This window comes from Takifugu rubripes, chromosome 8 (assembly GCF_901000725.2).
Source record: "Takifugu rubripes chromosome 8, fTakRub1.2, whole genome shotgun sequence".
In the NCBI taxonomy this organism is placed as follows: Eukaryota; Metazoa; Chordata; class Actinopteri; order Tetraodontiformes; family Tetraodontidae; genus Takifugu; species Takifugu rubripes.
This window is the reverse complement of record NC_042292.1, coordinates 12,055,272-12,062,384: the sequence shown is the minus strand read 5'-3', so window position 1 is coordinate 12,062,384 and position 7,113 is coordinate 12,055,272. Positions and strand designations below refer to the sequence as shown.

General features: G+C 41.2%; 1 long non-coding RNA gene across 1 annotated transcript; it reads left to right on the top strand.

Annotated features, from left to right (window-relative positions):
- The first annotated feature begins 6,575 nt into the window (after positions 1 to 6,575).
- On the top strand, positions 6,576 to 7,040 carry LOC115250753 (uncharacterized). Its single transcript, XR_003889336.1, has 3 exons — positions 6,576 to 6,835; positions 6,919 to 6,947; positions 7,023 to 7,040. It is a non-coding gene; the product is annotated as an uncharacterized lncRNA (long non-coding RNA).
- The last annotated feature ends 73 nt before the right edge of the window (positions 7,041 to 7,113 follow it).

The window sequence follows — 7,113 nt, the reverse complement described above, 5'->3', positions numbered from 1 at the left end:
AAAACCATCAATGTTTTCATCTTCTGTATCTGAATTAAACAGCTGCACTATTTCAATGTCCAACATCCCGAAATCCTCTTCTTCATCATCTGAATCAGACTCACCGACCGGTTCCGCTTCAGCGTTGATTTTGTGAAAGCTCTTACAATACATGAAGACGGTATCATAGCCCATGCATCTACAATCCACCCGCATATGGTGGCATAACTTGCCCGCCGCTGCCTCATAGTCTTTGTGAAGTAGTGTTCGCCTTCCTTCATCCAGCGCTCTGTCCGTTTCCGTGGCAGCGGAGAACCACGGTGAACGACGACTTCTCGTGCCCCGTTGTGCGTATCGCCACCGTGCTGGTCCCCTTTTCTCCACTTTGTGGGTCAAAGGGATGTCAAAAGTCAAAGGGATCTCATCCATGTTGGTGATGTGGCTGGGCGCGGTTATCTTGTCGTGGCAGTTGGTGCGGAAGATGGCCGCCCTCTCTTGGTAATCCGCGGGCAGCTGCTGCGCAACAGTTATCCTCGCACGTATGGAGAGATGCCGCCTCCTCATAAAGCGAAAATATTAAGATTGCTCGATTGCCATTTTCATTAAATATTTTCATATTTAATGTCCTGCAGTTTAAAGTAAGCCTCATTCATACGTGTCTCGCTTGACCGGCGCCATTTTAGGGGATCCTTACGCGTAGGTGTGTCGCTAATCGATTGGCGGAGCGTTTACCGTAGTGCACCCACCAAAGGCGAACTGCAGATTTTGGAACTCAGTCCACACACAAGGCGCACCATATTATAAGGCGCACCATCAATTTTTGAGAAAATCTCAGTGTTTTAGGTGCGCCTTATAGTCATGAAAGGAGGACAGAAAAGCCACTTCTGTTTGTAGTTGTATATCGGCCCCCTGCTGGGCCACATTCAGAGTTCCTGTCTGAGTTCTCTGATTTTTTATCTGACTTGGTCCTTAGAACGGACAAAGTCATTATCATTGGAGACTTCAATATCCATATGGACGTTATAAATGAGAGCTTTAGAAATGGCTTCATTTCATTACTTGAGTCAGTTGGTTTCCATGTGTCAGTGTTCCCTCAGAACCCAGTCCTGTCAGACCATTCTTTGATCACTTTTACATTTATGATTAAGGATTCTTCTATGCTCAGAACAAAGTCTTACTATAGCAGATGTCTTTCAGATAATGCTGTAGCTAAGTTTAAGGAAGTGATCCCTGTGCTGATCCCAGGACCACCGTGTGTTTCCCCAGGGGTAAATCATTATAATCTTAGCCCTGCTGAGGTTGGCTCTATTGCTGAAGGTGCAGCAACCTCACTGAGAATCACGCTTGATTCTGTTGCCCCCCTGAAAAAGAAAATAGTAAATCAGAGGAGGTGTGCCCCCTGGTATAATTCACATATCAGGACCCTCAAGCAGAAAGTGCGAAGACTAGAAAGGAAGTGGCATTCTTGTAAAATAGACAGCTATCATGTAGCCTGGAAAGACTGTCTATTAGTTTACAAAAGGGCCCTTCGCAAGGCTAGAACAGCTTATTTTTCTTCTTTGATTGAGGAAAATAAGAGCAACCCCAGGTTTCTTTTCAGCACTGTGGCCAAATTAACCAAGAGTCACAGTGTTTTAGATCCACGTATCCCTTCTTCCCTTAGTGGTGAAGACTTCATGAGCTTCTTCACTGATAAAGTTCTAGCTATCAGAGTGAAAGCTAACCAGGCCATCCCAACAACTGGACCATCACCAGATGTGCCGACTGTGGGAACATACAGGGTCTCCAACGAGCCCTTAAGCTCCTTCAGCCCTATATATTTTTCTGAGGCGTCATCGCTAATTCAGAAATCCAAGACCACCACGTGTCTTTTAGATCCCATCCCAACACACCTGTTGAAGGATGTTCTACCATTGATAGGCAGTTCTATCCTGGACCAGATCAATGGTTCTTTAGTGTCAGGTTATGTACCCCGGTCCTACAAGGTGGCAGTGATTAAGCCGTTGCTTAAAAAACCATCACTGGATCCTGATGTCTTAGCAAATTATAGGCCAATATCCAACCTTCCTTTTATCTCTAAAGTTCTAGAGAAGGTGGTGGTGACTCAGTTACTGGAGCACCTGCAGAGAAACAGCCTGTTTTGAGATGTTTCAGTCAGGCTTTAGAGCTCATCACAGCACTGAAACAGCACTTCTTAAAGTCACTCATGATCTTCTTATAGCTTCAGATCATGGACTGGTCTCTATGCTGGTTCTGCTGGACCTCAGTGCTGCTTTTGATACAGTTGATCACAGCATCCTGTTACAGAGACTGGAACATGTGATTGGGATTAAAGGGACAGCACTAGACTGGTTTAGATCATACTTATCTGATAGATACCAGTTTGCCCATGTCCATGGTGTTCCCTCCTCATACAGTAGGGTTAGCCATGGAGTTCCTCAAGGTTCTGTACTTGGACCAATCCTCTTCACATTGTACATGCTTCCCTTAGGGAACATTATTCGGCAGCATGGGATAAATTTTCATTGTTATGCTGATGACACTCAGCTCTATTTATCCATGAAACCCGAGGAGACAGAGAAGTTAGTGAAGCTCCAGACCTGTCTTAAAGACATAAAGTCCTGGATGTCTTCAAATTTCCTCCTCCTTAACCCAGGAAAAACTGAGGTCATGGTGTTTGGTCCTGAACCTCTCTGGGATAGATTAGATCACATGATCACTCTAGATGGTATCTCATTAACATCTAGTCTCTCTGTGAGGAATCTAGGAGTAACTTTTGATCAAAATCTCTCCTTCAACTCACACATTAAATTAGTCTCTAGAAGTGCCTTTTTTCACTTGAGGAACATCACAAAGATCAGGAAGCTGCTGAGGCGGCATGATGCTGAAAAGTTAGTCCATGCATTTGTTACTTCCAGGCTGGACTACTGTAACTCTTTATTATCAGGGTGTCTAAACAACTCTTTAAGAAGCCTCCAGTTGATCCAAAATGCTGCAGCCAGAGTTCTGACAGGTATTGACAAAAGAGATCACATTACTCCTGTAATGGCGTCGCTTCATTGGCTGCCCGTTAAATTTAGAATAATTTTTAAAACCCTTCTTTTGACCTACAAGGTCCTCAGAGGCCTAGCTCCATCCTACCTGGAGGAGCTAGTGATACCTTATCAGCCCAATAGACCACTCCGCTCTCAGAATGTTGGTCTACTTGTGGTTCCCAGAGTTTCCAGGAGTAGAATAGGGGGCCAAGCATTTAGCTACCAGGCCCCTCTGCTATGGAACTAGCTCCCTGTCCAGGTACGGGAGGCTGACTCCATCGCTACTTTTAAGATCAGACTCAAAACCTACCTCTTTGAAAAAGCTTATTATTACTAATTCAGTAGTTCCAGTTACTATCATAGACAGACAAATTGTCATACTTAGGGGGTTGTCAAATCGTTAGGTCACATCTTAGCTATACTGTTATAGGCCAAGGCTGCCGGGGTCCGGAAACATGATCACCTGACAGGCCTCTGTCACTCCACTGGGTCATGGTTTCCTCTCCTCTCCTTTCCTCTCCTTTCCTCTCCTCATCAAGCAGACTAGTTATGCTGATTCTTGTGTAGTTTTTCTGCTCCCCCCCCTATTTATTTACAGGTATCGCCGCCCTCGGAGCTGCATAGTGACCTCTGGCCCCGCTGAAGTGATTGTATATCATATTTTTTGTGTGTGTTTCTGTGCTCTGTGCCTCTCCTCTCCTCTCCTCTCCTCTCCTCTCCCTTTCTCTCCTCTTTTCCCTCCTCCTCCTTCTCCGTCTAAAATGTTTTAGAATGTGTGCGTCAGAATAACACTCAAAGGTTATAAGAAATTAATCAGAAACCCAAGGGCTTAACTTGCAAGACCTGAGAAATATCTTGTATCCATTGGCTACCTCATCAGTATAACCAATACAGCCACATCATAAGACTACGGCATAGGATGTTGCACAACATAAAACAATTTAAGGCACACCTCAAATATTGACATATGGGAATGTGATGTTATTGATTGATCTTTGTAAAAATATGTTTCATAGATTAAAGACTTTTTTTATTCATGTAGTGACACCAGTCTGAGTTGGGGGTGATGTTAATTTCACATCAAGTCAACCATAACTATACTATTGCAAACAGGTACCTCTATGATACCATCACGTCAGGACCAATGTAATCACTGTGGGTATACCATGCTGTTGATATAAGGTCACACACGAATCACATTGTAATTTAGTGTGAAAAAAGCTTGAAAGGTAAATGACATGTGGTTTTGAACAGGATGTAGAAGTGTCTGCAGAAGCAGGAATTCTAGATACAAAAAAAAAAAAGGCACAGCATGGAGAAGGATGTATATATCAAGGATTTCTTCATTAATTTGAAGTAAAAACACAACAGCCCTCCCCCCATGACACAAGCGATTATAAACGCCTAAAGGAAAGTGGTCAAACAAGTGTTTCATGAAACTAACAGAGATGGTGTTTCTACCAAGATCTCTTTGTTTAAACAAATTCTGGGAGAGAAGCCGAGGCTGATCTGTACGTAGTGGATATCAAGTAAACTTTGGATATTTGTTAATGACTTCAAAACCAATCCACATTTCCAAATACATCCTGGTAACAAGGGAGCTTATCTGACAATATCAGATTTGGAGTTATCAGACTCAGCCACCTATTACTGTGTAAATCAGTATTTAACAGTATTTGACTTTCTAGAAAGTTATAATGTCATTGTAGAGGGTTCAGGGTTGACTATAGATCAGTCAGCATCACAGTCTATCCAAGTAGAAGGTTCTGTGACGCTGAATTGTACAGTCAGAATCAGAAGAATCAGAAGCAGATTTATTGCCATTGTTCATGTAATACACAGTATTACACAAACTAGGAATTTGTCATGGTGTGACGCTGCGACATTCAACATAAAGAAGACCACACTAGAATAAGATAAATAAAATAAAATAAGACATATATACAGTATATACATACAGTACATATACATACAGTACATACTGGGTGGACTTGTGATGGGGATCACACTGTTTACTGGTTCAGAAACTCTGGACCATCTCAACTGGGACTCATGTACAGCCATACAGGCAGGAACAAGCAGTGTGAGAGGAAAACCAACACCTGTTTCCATAGCTTCTCCATGAAGAACCTGAACACTTCTCAGACTGGGACCTACTATTGTGCTGTTGCAGCATGTGGACACATTCTGTTTGGAAATGGAACCAAGCTGGTGTTTGAGGGTGAGTGTGTTTGAAATCATTTTATTCAAAAGGTTTATACAAGTTGTTAAAGTGCTAAATATTTTTGTGCAGATTATTTTATATATATTGTAGAAATAATTTACATAATATCCAGTTTTTAAAAAAATTAAGCCAGAATCCACTAATTTATTTTATTGTCCATAAAAAGGTTACCCCAGTTAGCTCTGTTCAGTTGGTTTCAAAATATATAGCGATTGATAGAAAAATTAACCTTATGTTTAAACAGATATGGCCTAAATATCCCCTGATTCTCTGTTATATGGAGCTTTTAGTTTCTAAAATGTGGAGGAAATGTAACATTTATAGCCCATTTAAAATTTTACATGGAGATGGAACCAAACAGTAGTGATGGGACGAGCGACACTGGTGCGTCAGCACTGTGCTGAGAGCTCAAGAGTGAAACCCCGTATCGGTGCGTGTATTGCTTTAAGAAAGAATCACGTGACCGATACAGGAATTGTATCATTTGGATGTGCCGCGTCAAAGTGTGTTCATAAGGAAACAAACTGTGTCGACATGTCGTGGGTTTGTTGGATGGAGTTTTGCAGTTGCGCAATTATGGATCGTTCTAAGAAGTTTTCCCCAATGTGGAATAATTTTGATCTTGTGACTCCAAACAAGGGAAATCTTTTTCTCCTTTGAGCATTGTTTACTGTTATATACAATTTTTAACGGTGGTGCATTGCACTCACTTTATCAAGTGAATGACCTGTGATACATATGATAGTCAGTTAAAGAGCCTTACAGTTGCTTTATTCATTTTATCTCATAATAACGAGATCCTGATCTCGAAATCACGAGATAGGGTGTCTATTTTTTTAACAAGTGAATGCAATGCGCCACCTTAGTTTTTACTCTGTTCTGGTAAGAGGTTTGAATTGTTTTCAGATAAATTCACTTTTTATTTTATTGTAGGTGTCTTACATCAAAAAGAGCACTTCATCAATGCTGAGGCATTATAGAACTCGGCATGGCAATGAAGAATTGGCAGATACTCGTGAGAGCACCAGAAAACATATCCACATCTGCATCAACTTGCACTTAAAGCTCTCTGCTCCTCATCGTCATCTGCACCGTGTGAAAGAGTATTTTCTAAGGCTGGGGAGCTGGTGTTTAAGAGGAGAAATCGCCTTGGAGCAAAGACACTCCAAAAACTTTTGTTCCTCAATAAAAATTCATAAGTTTTTTGTCTTTTATTTCATATGATTTAACAGTTAACAAATGTGTGTACATAAGTAAAAAATTGTAACTCAAATTTGCTATATTTTACAGACCAACTCAATTTAGCAAACAAGGAATTCCTTTACCTGCAATCATTTTATAACTACTGCAGGGGTCACTATCAGGTGACCAACACAGTATCAATACAGTGCCGACAGTTTGTGTAGTGTGTCATTACACTCCTTGAGGTATCATCGTCCCATCACTACCAAACAGGTCTTTGTGGGTGAATTACCTTCTATGTTCATGACTCCGGTATTCTGAGTTTCGACTGTTATGACTTGGAAAGAAATGAGCATGGCAAGCCATCTGGCTTTCTCGGTGTGCATGATGAACAGTCACAGCTGCAATTATAAAGGTGTGATTAATTACACTTCTGGGCTTATTTTAGGGAGTAATTTTACATTTCTAACATTCCATTTTATTTTTCAAAATCACAAGTAAGACTCTCACCTCTGTCCAAACCAAAGGTATTTTCTATTAGTCAGAATAAAGTCGTTCATTAAATATTCGAAAGGCACTGAGTTCATTGTTGTCATTTACAGGATCGTCCAGATGCAGATGGTTCTGTTTTGTGGAAGAAGAAGAAGATGAACAGAGAACATACCTGGACTGAATGTGTTTACTTCAGTGTAA